The following is a 12,882-nucleotide window of genomic DNA, read 5'->3' as shown; positions in this document are numbered from 1 at the left end:
TTGAATAAATTAGGATTCACTGGAAAGATGGAGGCTGAGGGGAGACCTGATAGAGGTCTACAAAATTATGAGAGGCATAGACAGGGTGGAGAGTCAAAGGCTTTTTCCAAGAATGGAAGTGTCAATTACAAAGGGGTACAGGTTCAAGGTGAGAGGGGGAAAGTTTAAAGGAGATGTGCAGGGTAAGTATTTCACGCAGAGAGTGGTGGGTGCTTGGAATGCAGAGGAAGCAGGCACATTAGTAACACTTAAGAGATTTCTGGATGGGTATGTGAATAGGGAGGAAATAGAGAGATACGGACCGGGTAAGGGCAGAAAGTTGTTTTTAGTTCGGGCATTATGATCGGTACAGGCTTGGAGGGCCGAAGGGCCTGTTCCTGTGCTGTACTTTTCTTTGTTCTTTGTACCCGGAGCTGATGCAGACGTTAGGGTGCGCCGTGATATTCAGAGGGGGATGACAGCAGCTTTCCAGCAGGTCCATGGCCGATTGGAAGAGTCCCAAGGTTAGAGGCGCAGGAGATGACACTGGCAATGCGTGACATCAAGGCCAACACTGCTAGGGTGGCAACTGCAGTGGAGAGCCTGGTGCAAAATGTCAGCAGCATGAGTGGACGTGTCCAAGATGTGGCCCAGTCAGTGAGGGCCTCGGGCCTCGGCAGATTGTCTGATTCGCTGGTGGACGTGACCAAGTACCAGACGGACCTTGATGAGGGCCTGCGGGACATGTCTCAGTCTGAGGTGGGAATAGCCGAGGCTCTGTAGAGCTTGTCCGAGTTGCTGGTGGGCATTGGCATCGGTGCTCCAGAGCATGGCCCAATCACTGAGGAGCAGCACCGAGTGTGTCGACACCATGGTGCAGACATTGGGGAGCCGCCAGGGCTGGCAGGGCCAGATGATGCAGGGGCAGCCAGGACGCAATCCAGCTGGCCCTCCATCCCGATCTGAACCCCAGGGCCTGATTGGCACCAACCGGGAGAAAGGTGCACTGGCCAACCCTGGCCCGTCCTATAGAGTAGTGACAGTGGTCAGAGAGTTCCACCACACTGACGACGACGCATTTTGCAGTAAGCACCTGGAACAGGGTGGCATAGTTGTGCATGTGCTGTCGGCAAGTGCGCCGGGTCCCTCTGGCCCCAGAGCATGCCCCCGCATGGGCATCGAAGGTCACGGGACATGGTAAGCAGCAGGCTGCCTCCACCTCGCATGTGCATCCTGGGGAAACACCTAGGCACAGCAGTAGAGCAAGGAAGGCCAAGCACTTCGAGGGTCACCGAGAGGGCACTAGGGAAGAGGCGGGTGTGTACGTGGGGGGAGGGCGAGAGAGGGATGGCACCATCAAGAGAGTGGGGCAATGGTGGACACTTGTGTGTGATACATTGACAAACCTTCACCACAACCAGTATGATGCTTCTGGCACTTTTTTCCACAATGTGGGTTTACCTCTAAACCCTTGTCCCCATCTTTCCAGACATGGAACATGTGCACCAACGCGTGCAGGTGATGGATGTATGAGCACAGGGGTCAATCTGGCATACATTGAGGGGCACCAGCGCTCAGCTCTCAGCGGGTTATCATCACCCTCCTGCCCTCGGCAGTGACCCACTGACAGTGCCGACACAGTCCCAGCACCCTGGATTGATGATGAACTAGACCTCATCCTCCATGAAGCAGGTGATGATGAGGGCCTCCTTGGCCCTCTAGTCTTGCCAGATCCTCACCGCTGCTGCCTGTCCTCCAGCCCCTCAATTTCCTCCCTGGGATCGTCCTCGCCCTCCTTGGAGTTAGCCACATGTTCTTCCTCCTCCACCTCCAGCACATCGCCCCGCTGCTGTGCCAGATTGCAGAGAGCACAGCAGATCACCACAAGGCGAGCAACCCTCCAGGGTTGCAGGGCACCACTGGAGCAGTGGTGGGCTCGGAATCTCATTTTGAGCAAACCGATGCACCGCTCAATGACACACGTGGGAGTGCCATACGTTAATGTTAATACGTTAATACGTTCGGGGGCAGCAGGGTAGCATGGTGGTTAGCATAAATGCTTCACAGCTCCAGGGTCCCAGGTTCGATTCCCGGCTGGGTCACTGTCTGTGTGGAGTCTGCACGTCCTCCCCCTGTGTGCGTGGGTTTCCTCCGGGTGCTCCGGTTTCCTCCCACAGTCCAAAGATGTGCGGGTTAGGTGGATTGGCCATGCTAAATTGCCCGTAGTGTCCTAATGAAAGTAAGGTTAAGGGGGGGTTGTTGGGTTACGGGTATAGGGTGGATACGTGGGTTTGATTAGGGCGATCATGGCTCGGCACAACATTGAGGGCCGAAGGGCCTGTTCTGTGCTGTACTGTTCTATGTTCTATGTTCTACGTGGTGGCCGCATGAGCCACGTTGTACCAGGTCTCCACATAGATCACCGGCTTCCGTAATGGAATCATCAGCCAAGTCCTAAGCGAGTACCCCTTATTCCCTAAGAGCCAACCGGTCTTCCTGGGATGGCCCGTGAAGAGTCCGGGGATGTCTGACTGCCCCAGGATGTAGCTGTCATGCACACTCCCTGGGAAGCATGGACACACGTGCATGATCTTATGGTGGTGGCCACACATGAGTTGGATGTTCAGGGAGTGGAACTCCTTCCTGTTAACGTATGGCACTCCCAGATGGCCAGGTAAGCGCAAGCCCCTGGACCTGGGGAATCCTGGCGATGGCAGAGAATCCTGCTGCCCGGGCATTTTGTTGGGCCTGGTCTCTGTCAAAGTTTATATAGTTTTCTGCCCGGGCAAACAGGATATCTGTGACCTGTCGGATGCACCTGTGGGCTGCAGCATGTGAGATGCCACATGTGGTGAATGAGATTCACACGGTATTATAAGTTACCAATGTCACTCTGTTCCCATTGGATACCGATATTGTAAGTGCAGTTGCACTACCTGCCCGCCAGGGGGAGTAGCTCTGGGAGTACTCGAGAGTTTGTACTGGGCTCCCCCCTTGGCTCCGCCCAGAACTCCTCCCCCTGGAGCTGCTGTATAAAGATCCGTACCACAGAGCCAGCCGGCCAGTTCATCAAAAGTTCAACGGCGAACAGGCTGGCTCTGTTGTAAGTACATTAAAAACCGCTATTCTAATCCTACAAGCACGTGTCCATAGAATTGATGGTTCCATCACCACACAAGCCCTTGCTCGTACCCTGGAAAGATCCTGAGGCACAGGGCTGCTGTGACCTTGAGGGCCACCGGGAGCAGGTGTCCTACTCCTCCATGTGGTGCCTGTTCCGCGTGTACATGGTACAGGTGCTTGTTAAGACAGAGCCTCCTGCGGCAAAGCTGTCTGTCTTCTGCTCGAACTACCAGTCAAGCTTGTTCACCATGGACCGTTGAGAACCTCCCCCTGGGTCTCACCCTGGCCTCATGGGTGACTGGATCCTCAGGGTGTGGAGCGGGGCCCTGCACATGGGCCGCCACCTTGGGTCTCTGTCAATGCTATTGCTGCCGCCGCCTTCTGTGAGCCTGGCCACCTGGCCTGCCAGCATCACCACTAGGGCAAGTTGCGGTGAGTCCAAGATACCATCCATACCATTCAATTTCTGTAAGGAATTGGGAGATGGTGTGAGACTGACAAACAGCGATGTCTCACACCCTGGGACTCTCCATTCCCACATTGCTCCCTCCCCCCTTCAACCCTCCTCCATCACTGCCAATCTGGCACATCCAACCCACGCACAGCCGGCCACAGCGAGGGCTACCACTCACCGGATCCCAGACCCTGTACCCCAGACACCTGCTCATAACATTACCTGGACCGGGAGCAGGTCCCCTCTCTGTTGCACTCACCCATCCTCTGGCTGGGTTGAATCACGGGAGGCCATTGGATATGGGGTGGCTCCCGTTAATTGAATGGAAATTGATCTTCAGGAGTGATTATTGGTTTCGCACCATGTTACTGCAGGATCCCGACTTCGCCTACTGGAGTGGGCCGGTTGCATCGCGAACGGTTTTTCGCCTGGCATGGTTCTCATTTTTGGCCTCTCCCACTATTTGCCGGCCTCATTGCATTCTTACTTGAGCGGAACAAGGTCACTGAAACACACCCACAATCACTTCTAGAAAGCATAAATGAGCCACATTATGAGTTTGGCTGATTAGCTTAAATTGGTTGCTAGTGTAGCTGTTAGCGCACTCAAAATTGTTCCGTAAATGCTGTCCAATCACGGAATCACATCTAACTGGCATGGCACGCCAGGGTCCCAGGTTCGATTCCCGGCTTGGGTCACTGTTTGTGCGGAGTCTGCACGTTCTCCCCGTGTCTGCAGGGGTTTGCTCCGGTTTCCTCACACAAGTCCTGAAAGACGTGCTGTTAGGTGAATTGGACATTCTGAATTCTCCCTCAGTGTACCCAAATAAGTGCCGGAGTGTGGCTAAAAGCAAATTACTGCAGATGCTGGAAGCGGAAAGGAAAGAGAAAATGCTGGAAAATCTCAGCAGGTCTGGCAGCATTTGTAGGGAGAGTCCGATAACTCTTTGTCAAAGCTTTGAAAACTGGTTGGTTACAGTTTGTACTCTGCTTATTACAAACAATGGAAGGAATATTGTTCAATGGCAATGCCAAGGCCAATCAGAGTCAGCCAAGGCCAATCAGAGTCAGCCAAGGCCAATCAGATTCAACCAATCAGCAAGCTTTTCTCCCGTAGTGTGAATTGGTGCGATCATTGAAAATTCTTGTGCTTGTCCTGATGAGTGCAAAGTGAAAAGTTTTCACAACATGGCTCCCTTTTCGACAATATTCAAGCTCTGCACTACCAAGTGACTATTTATACATTGTCAGATTCCTGCTTTACTCTCATACATGGTGTGATACCATGGTCCCTTTAAGGGACGGGTCATCAGGGTCCACATGATCGGCTCTAGGTCTAAGGAATGGGTAGCTTGAATCCTGACCAATGGGGATAAAGCATAGGGCCCTGGAGCCAGAGAATGAAGACCTATTTTGTGAATCTGCACCTAAGTTTAATTTACCTTTACTTGTTATCAATAAACCATGAATCCATTATACTGGAAGTCTCCCTAATATTGGCTCGGGCCACTACACACGGTGAACTAGAAAACTGATAGCTTCAAAAGTTGACAATTTAAAAAAACAACTGATGCATAGCCAGGAATCGAGGACTATGCCCAGGGCCATTGTGATCACCATAGAGATCAAGAAGCTTTAAAAAGATGAATTTCACAATTACTAACAGAAATAACTCAAGGACACAATTTTGCATTTAAGATCAACATAATCAACATAAATCAAACATTATTTAACAGGCAATTCATACGATAAAATGAAGAAAAGATATTTTCACACTAACTAACACAACTAAAATATATAAAACTTTATGCCACATTGTCAACAAATATGTAGCCTTAAAGATTCAGTTTGAAATAGCTCCTCCCACCATTTCAGCAGGCTCCCTTCCCTGCCACACCAGGTCAAGGCATTCATTGTTCTTTGAAAATTATTCATCTCAAGTCTTCTGAATATCCCCTGGAGGTTCCCCTCCATGCTACTTATCATCCCTGGCTTAGAACTATATCGCTGTTCCTTCACTGTTGCTAGGTCAAAATCCTGGAACTGCCTGCCTAACAACACTGTGAGTGTAATGAGATCACGTGGACTGTGGTGGTTCAAGAAGGCATCTCACCACCACTTTTCCAAGGCCAATAGGGATTTGCAATAAATGCTGGATTAGCCAGTGAAGCTGAAATGTATTGAATGAATATTAAAAAATTCCTGAATTGACTTACTACAGTAAGGCCCACTTCAATAACTCTTCATTTCTTAAAGTTCCAGCTCTTCAAACAGAAAACTCCAGTTCTTGTCAGCATTTTGCTTGCTTGCTGACACAAAAAAAGTTTTGATGCTTTTCACCACAGCAGCTGTTTCTCTCCCTCTCTCTCCCTCTCACTCTGTCTTTGTGTCATTGTGCTTCTGGTGTGAAACCTGTCACTTGATCATCAACAAGTTTTGGTGACAGACCACATGAGCCTGTCTTCAGGCTAAGTTACTATGATCACTATCCCCTGGACATTCTGTTTTATCTTAAATTAAAAGAGGCAGTTTAAAACATAACTTTGTTATAAAGTTTTGCTTTTTTACTGATTGTTTTAACGTTCTTTACATACGAAAATGAAAATTCGGATCAGGATGAGATTTTGTGCTGTGCATATTAAGTAATATTTGCAAAACATGAATAAGTTAAATGCTGTTCTTTGAATTTTAACCAGTTTTGCAATCAGACGGATTTCTGTGGAAACCAAAACCCAGTGGTGACAGAAAACTGAGAAAAGAGATGGCTATTTTAATAGTGCAATACAGCATTAGTTTTTGTAAATTAAGCTCTAAGTAGGCTAAGTGAGATAAAATGTGCAAGCTCATGTACCTCCAGTGGTGCCTCACACACATTCAATCCATACTAGAAAATCACATGTACATTCCCTATGATTCTTCACCTTCTTCAAATAGGCCACATGAGACACAAAATTGACAGCCTTTTTAAAATCAATGAAAGCAATTGAACTGGATTGCTCCTGAGCCTAACCGTGTTCCAAAATGTCACATAAAGCCATGACCTTGTCTATGCAGTCCTCTTAAGAGAAAAATGCACTCTGTTTTTTACTCTGCAGGTCTCAAAGGTATCTAATTTTCCTGTCACAACAATCCAAAGAGCTAGTAATCAGCAAGATTGACTAGTGGTTTTCAGGTACACTGGTATATTCCTTCTTGGAATATCATGCTAATCCTGACAGTCACCATGTATGTAACACTGCCTTACATTCACATCATGCACCATCGTATTTTACATTAGTTCCTTCACTATATCACTGTTTGATACATTTCATATCTCTGTTTCTTGAGCATAGTTTATTTGATCGATCTCAACAGTATGGTCATGATTTACATGGAAGACTTTTAAGCACCAGAGTGAGGCCACCAAAATGAGGTTAAGCTGAAAGGACATACTGGCACTGGAGAGTGTGCAGAGGAGATTCACTAGGTTAATCCCAGAGCTGAAGGGGTTGGATTATGAGGAGAGGTTGAGTAGACTGGGACTATACTCGTTGGAATTTAGAAGGATGAGGGGGGATCTTATAGAAACATATAAAATTATGAAGGGAATAGATAGGATAGATGCGGGCAGGTTGTTTCCACTGGCGGGTGAAAGCAGAACTAGGGGACATAGCCTCAAAATAAGGGGAAGTAGATTTAGGACTGAGTTTAGGAGGAACTTCTTCACCCAAAGGGTTGTGAATCTATGGAATTCCTTGCCCAGTGAACCAATATTATCCATGTCCGGCTGAAGATGCCACCTTGTTAAGGGAGTTGAAGCCGCCACTAGGGACAGCTGCCGAAAAGCTCGCTAAACAATTGATCGCCAACTGAAATGCCTGCTACGTTTCATTGAAGAGACTGCAAAGCGTTTTAGTGTCAAGGGCTTCAACTCACACCCTCTCCTAACAGCAACCCCACCTGTTTGTAGTTGGCACAGTCTTAATATCAATTTCAAGCACTACTTAAAGGGACATTCACCACTTGACGGGTTACTCACCAATTCCTGGTTAATGTTGCAAAGAGCTGTGGAGGGCACTTCTGAAGTGCATTGAAAGACTTTCTGGGATGCAGTGTCAAGGGTTCTCTGAGAAACTCACCTTAAAATTGTGAACGTGAGTTACTCCTCTTCATTGAATACCTTAAATGAGGCATCAAGAGAAATGGAATGCTTGTTCATGGGCATCTTGCTCAGATTCTTCCTTGGCCCCAATAAGAACATAAGAACTAGGAGCAGGAGTAGGCCATCTGGCCCCTCGAGCCTGCTCCGCCATTCAATGAGATCATGGCTGATCTTTTGTGGACTCAGCTCCACTTTCCGGCACGAACACCATAACCCTTAATCCCTTTATTCTTCAAAAAACTATCTATCTTTACCTTAAAAACATGTAATGAAGGAGCCTCAACTGCTTCACTGGGCAAGGAATTCCATAGATTCACAACCCTTTGGGTGAAGAAGTTCCTCCTAAACTCAGTCCTAAATCTACTTCCCCTTATTTTGAGGCTATGTCCCCTAGTTCTGCTTTCACCCGCCAGTGGAAACAACCTGCCCGCATCTATCCTATCTATTCCCTTCATAATTTTAAATGTTTCTATAAGATCCCCCCTCATCCTTCTAAATTCCAACGAGTATAGTCCCAGTCTACTCAACCTCTCCTCATAATCCAACCCCTTCAGCTCTGGGATTAACCTAGTGAATCTCCTCTGCACACTCTCCAGTGCCAGTATGTCCTTTCTCAAGTAAGGAGACCAAAACTGAACACAATACTCCAGGTGTGGCCTCACTAACACCTTATACAATTGCAACATAACCTCCCTAGTCTTAAACTCCATCCCTCTAGCAATGAAGGACAAAATTCCATTTGCCTTCTTAATCACCTGTTGCACCTGTAAACCAACTTTCTGTGACTCATGCACTAGCACACCCAGGTCTCTCTGCACAGCGGCATGCTTTAATACTTTATTGTTTAAATAATAATCCCGTTTGCTGTTATTCCTACCAAAATGGATAACCTCACATTTGTCAACATTGTATTCCATCTGCCAGACCCTAGCCCATTCACTTAACCTATCCAAATCCCTCTGCAGACTTCCAGTATCCTCTGCACTTTTTGCTTTACCACTCATCTTAGTGTCATCTGCAAACTTGGACACATTGCCCTTGGTCCCCAACTCCAAATCATCTATGTAAATTGTGAACAATTGTGGGCCCAACACGGATCCCTGAGGGACAGCACTAGCTACTGATTGCCAACCAGAAACACCCATTAACACCCACTCTTTGCTTTCTATTAATTAACCAATCCTCTATCCATGCTACTACTTTACCCTTAATGCCATGCGTCTTTATCTTATGCAGCAACCTTTTGTGTGGCACCTTGTCAAAGGCTTTCTGGAAATCCAGATATACTACATCCATTGGCTCCCCGTTATCTACTGCACTGGTAATGTCCTCAAAAAATTCCACTAAATTAGTTAGGCACGACCTGCCCTTTATGAACCCATGCTGCGTCTGCCCAATGGGACAATTTCTATCCAGATGCCTCGCTATTTCTTCCTTGATGATAGATTCCAGCATCTTCCCTACTACTGGGGTATTTTTGAGCGTGTGGTCTGGGCCAGGCGCATGGCTGATCTAGGACTCATCATGCCTGTGCACAAATTTTATATAAACAGGAATGGAAGAAAATGTGGAACATTTTCAGGAGACTAGCAAAGCAGCACGGGAAACATTGGGCGGGATTTTCCAGCCTCCCAGCCGTGTTGCTCAATGATGGGAGGTGCCATGCCGTTTGCTGGCAGCGGGACTTTCTGCTCCAGTCACTGTCATGAGAATTTCCATTGAAGCTACCCCACACCGCCAGGAAACCCGCAGGTGTGGGTGCATGGCAGCGGGATGAGAAAATCCCGCCAGTGTGAATGGCCAATAATTTTCTGTTGATAACATAGACATACAATGCTGCAAATGCTGACTAATGTACTTGGTACTCTATTTTGTTATGAATCGTGTAGACACCAGCAGAAAGGGATATCCATGAACCCTATAGAAAGGAAACAATTCAATTTATAAATCTTTTACTGTAACATACAAACTAAAATCAACATAATTCAAACATTAATTAACAGGTGAAGGATGTTTTTTTTAAAAGCTAAATTTCACTTTTAAATAGATGATGCAACAAAGGTACTTTTACATAGTTTTCAGCACTTGCATCACTTCCCACATAAATGTGGCACCAGGTGCAATCTCAAATCTTTCTAACTTGGTCTCCAACATATTGGATTCTCCGATATCGTGCCACGTTCTGATGTCGGCGTCAAAACTGGCGCGAGAAACGGCGGCATCGACCCGATCAAAAGTGCACATATTCTGCGCCACGGAAGGGGCCAATACGGGCGTCACGGGAAGCTCGATGCGTGCGGCGTAATTGAAGCTCTGAAATAGACCCGCACAGGCACAAGCCAACACGGGAAGATGGCCGCCGGCTGCGGAGCGCCGAAGTTCCAGGACCGTGACATGATGCTGCTCCTGGATGCCATGGAGCAAAGGAGAGAGGCCCTGTACCCCGGACATGGCCGCAGGGTCGCTGCCAATACCACCCTGCCCCTCTGGAAGGAGGTGTTAGAAGCTGTCAGCGCGATGAGCATAACTCCCAGGACAGTCAGCCAGTGCCAAAAGGTCAATGACCAAGTCAGGGCAGCCAGGGTGAGTACCCCCCAATGTGCCCATGGCACCAACCCCCCTACCCCCCACACAAGTGACCCTGCCCCTCCCCCGCATGGGGGGGGGGGCGGTACAACCCTAGCTGAGACCCACATGGGCTGCAGGTATATGTCCGCCTAACACTCACTGGTGCGCACAACACAGCCGGCCCGGTACAGCAGGTGGAGGTAGGAGCAGCCGAGGGGCTGGACGGTCGGAGGGCAGACCGGCCCCAACAACCAGCTGCCGCCCAGACGGGTCTCGGGTTCTTGGACTTTCCAGACTCACCCATAGACCCAATGCAGTCAGAGATCCAGGGGCAAGTGAAGGGGATGACGGCTGGCTTGTAGCAGCTACAGACACAGGTGGAGGAGTCCACCCATGTCCAGGAGCAGGGAATGGTGCCAGTCATGCTTGCCACCGAGGCCGAAACTGCACTGGTGGCGTCCCCGGTAGAGGCAATGGGGGTGACGGTGTTGGAAATGGGTCGCAGTATGCAAGGCCTGGGGCTTTCTATGCAGGCCCAGAAGTGTCCCAGAAGCCTCATCGCTAAGATGACCAACCAAAGTGAGTGTCTCTGCGATGGTGGAGGGTGCAGGATATGGCAATGGTGCTACGTGGAAATCCTCATCGGACCCGAAGTCCGCGATCCCCTGGGGTGGTGTGTCCTGTCTGTCCATGCAGGCGAGGACCATGGCCCAGGATATGGCTGCCCTGAACCACAGCCATGAACCAGAGCCGGCTGCAGATCGCAGCGGCCCTCAGCACCGTGGCCAATCTCAGTAGGCCATGGCCCAGCCTCAGCAGATCATTGCTGAGAGCATCAGAGCCATTGCCCAGGTGCTGGCCGGCAATGCCCAGACACAGACAGGGATGGCCAACTCCCTGAGCTCCATGGCTGCAAACTTACTGACCCTTGTCGATATCAGAGCGGGCCTCCAGGACTGGCAGCGGCAGGTGCCGGGGGTGCCTCGGGTACTGGATCCGCTCGCATCCCCGTTCCATGGAGAAACCCGGGGGCCATCAGGCGCCTCGTTGGAGGAGGAGGTGCTAGGGCCCATTCCGGGTCCCCCTACAGGGAAGGTCCCAGATCACTGCAACACCTTGGACTCCCCCCCTTTCATCCCAGGTGCATCTGGTGGGCAGTGGGCAGAACAGGGTGGCACAACACCATCCCTCTCGCCCGAGGCGCAAACTGGCCCATCCAGGCAGGGCTGCCCCAGGAACCTGCTGCAAAGGGTTCCCTAGTCACAGGACAGGAGTCACAGGAGTCCACCTCCAGTTCTGCTGTACCGTCTGGGGAAGCACCTGGACGTAGTCATAGGGCCCGTAAGGCCAGAAATGTAGACACTGAGTAAGTTGGCATGGGTGCAGGGCACAGTCTAGTTATAGGGTCTAGGGCACGCGTCTAAACATTTTGTTATTAAACTCAGTTTCACACCTCCGGAAACTGCCTCCGTGCTCGGTTCGATGCGTGCGGGGGTGGGGTGGGAAGTGAGCGCCAGTGTGTGTGAGGGGAGATATGACGTTGAGCTCAGGTGAGTGTGGTGCGCCCCCCAACCCCCCGGGTCACACTCGACACCCTGCCCCCAGGCAGACGACGGGTCCGTGCACTGCAGTGTCCAGGCCACATGCAGGGACCACCCAGATGGAGGATGGTACTGTGGCCATGAGTCAGACATTGTCTTATGATGTAGAGCATGGAGCTAATCGCAGAGCAGGCTGTCATCATCCTCCATGCCAGGCTATAGACCGGCTTCCACTGGTGACTGTGTGAGCCCTGTCCCTTGTGCCGCAAGTGGATGTGCGATGGAGGGGTGGTGTGCATGCGGGTGGTTGGTGATGGGCAGGGTGAGTGTGGTCATTGATGGGCGGGGTGAGGGTGGTCGGTGAGGGGCGGGGTGAGCGTGGTCGGTGGTCGGCAGGGTGACCGTGGTCGGTGGGGGGCGGGGTGAGCGTGGTCATTGGTGGGCTGGGTGAGGGTGGTCGGTGGTGGGCGGGGTGAGGGTGGTCGGTGGTGGGCGGGGTGAGTGTGGTCGGTGGGGGGCGGGGTGAGCGTGGTCGGTGGTCGGGCGGGGTGACCGTGGTCGGTGAGGGGCGGGGTGAGCGTGGTCGGTGGTGGTCGGGGTGAGCGGGGTCGGTGGTCAGCAGGATGACCGTGGTCGGTGGGGGGCGGGGTGAGGGTGGTCGGTGAGGGGCGGGGCGAGCGTGGTCGGTGGTGGGCGGGGTGAGCGTGGTCGGTGGTGGGCGGGGTGAGTGTGGTCGGTGGTCGGCGGGGTGAGGGTGGTCGGTGGTGGGCGGGGTGAGCGTGGTCGGTGGGGGGCTGGGTGAGGGTGGTCGGTGAGGGGCGGGGCGAGCGTGGTCGGTGGTGGGCGGCGTGAGGGTGGTCGGTGGTGGGCGGGGTGAGCCTGCCGGTGGGGGGGTGGGGTGAGGGTGGTCGGTGGTGGGCGGGGTGAGTGTGGTCGGTGGGGGGCGGGGTGAGCGTGGTCGGTGGTCAGCAGGATGACCGTGGTCGGTGGGGGGCGGGGTGAGGGTGGTCGGTGGGGGGCGGGGTGAGGGTGGTCGGTGAGGGGCGGGGCGAGCGTGGTCGGTGGTGGGCGGGGTGA

Source organism: Scyliorhinus canicula, chromosome 8 (genome assembly GCF_902713615.1).
Source record: "Scyliorhinus canicula chromosome 8, sScyCan1.1, whole genome shotgun sequence".
Lineage (NCBI taxonomy): Eukaryota > Metazoa > Chordata > Chondrichthyes > Carcharhiniformes > Scyliorhinidae > Scyliorhinus > Scyliorhinus canicula.
This window is presented reverse-complemented; position numbering follows the sequence as displayed.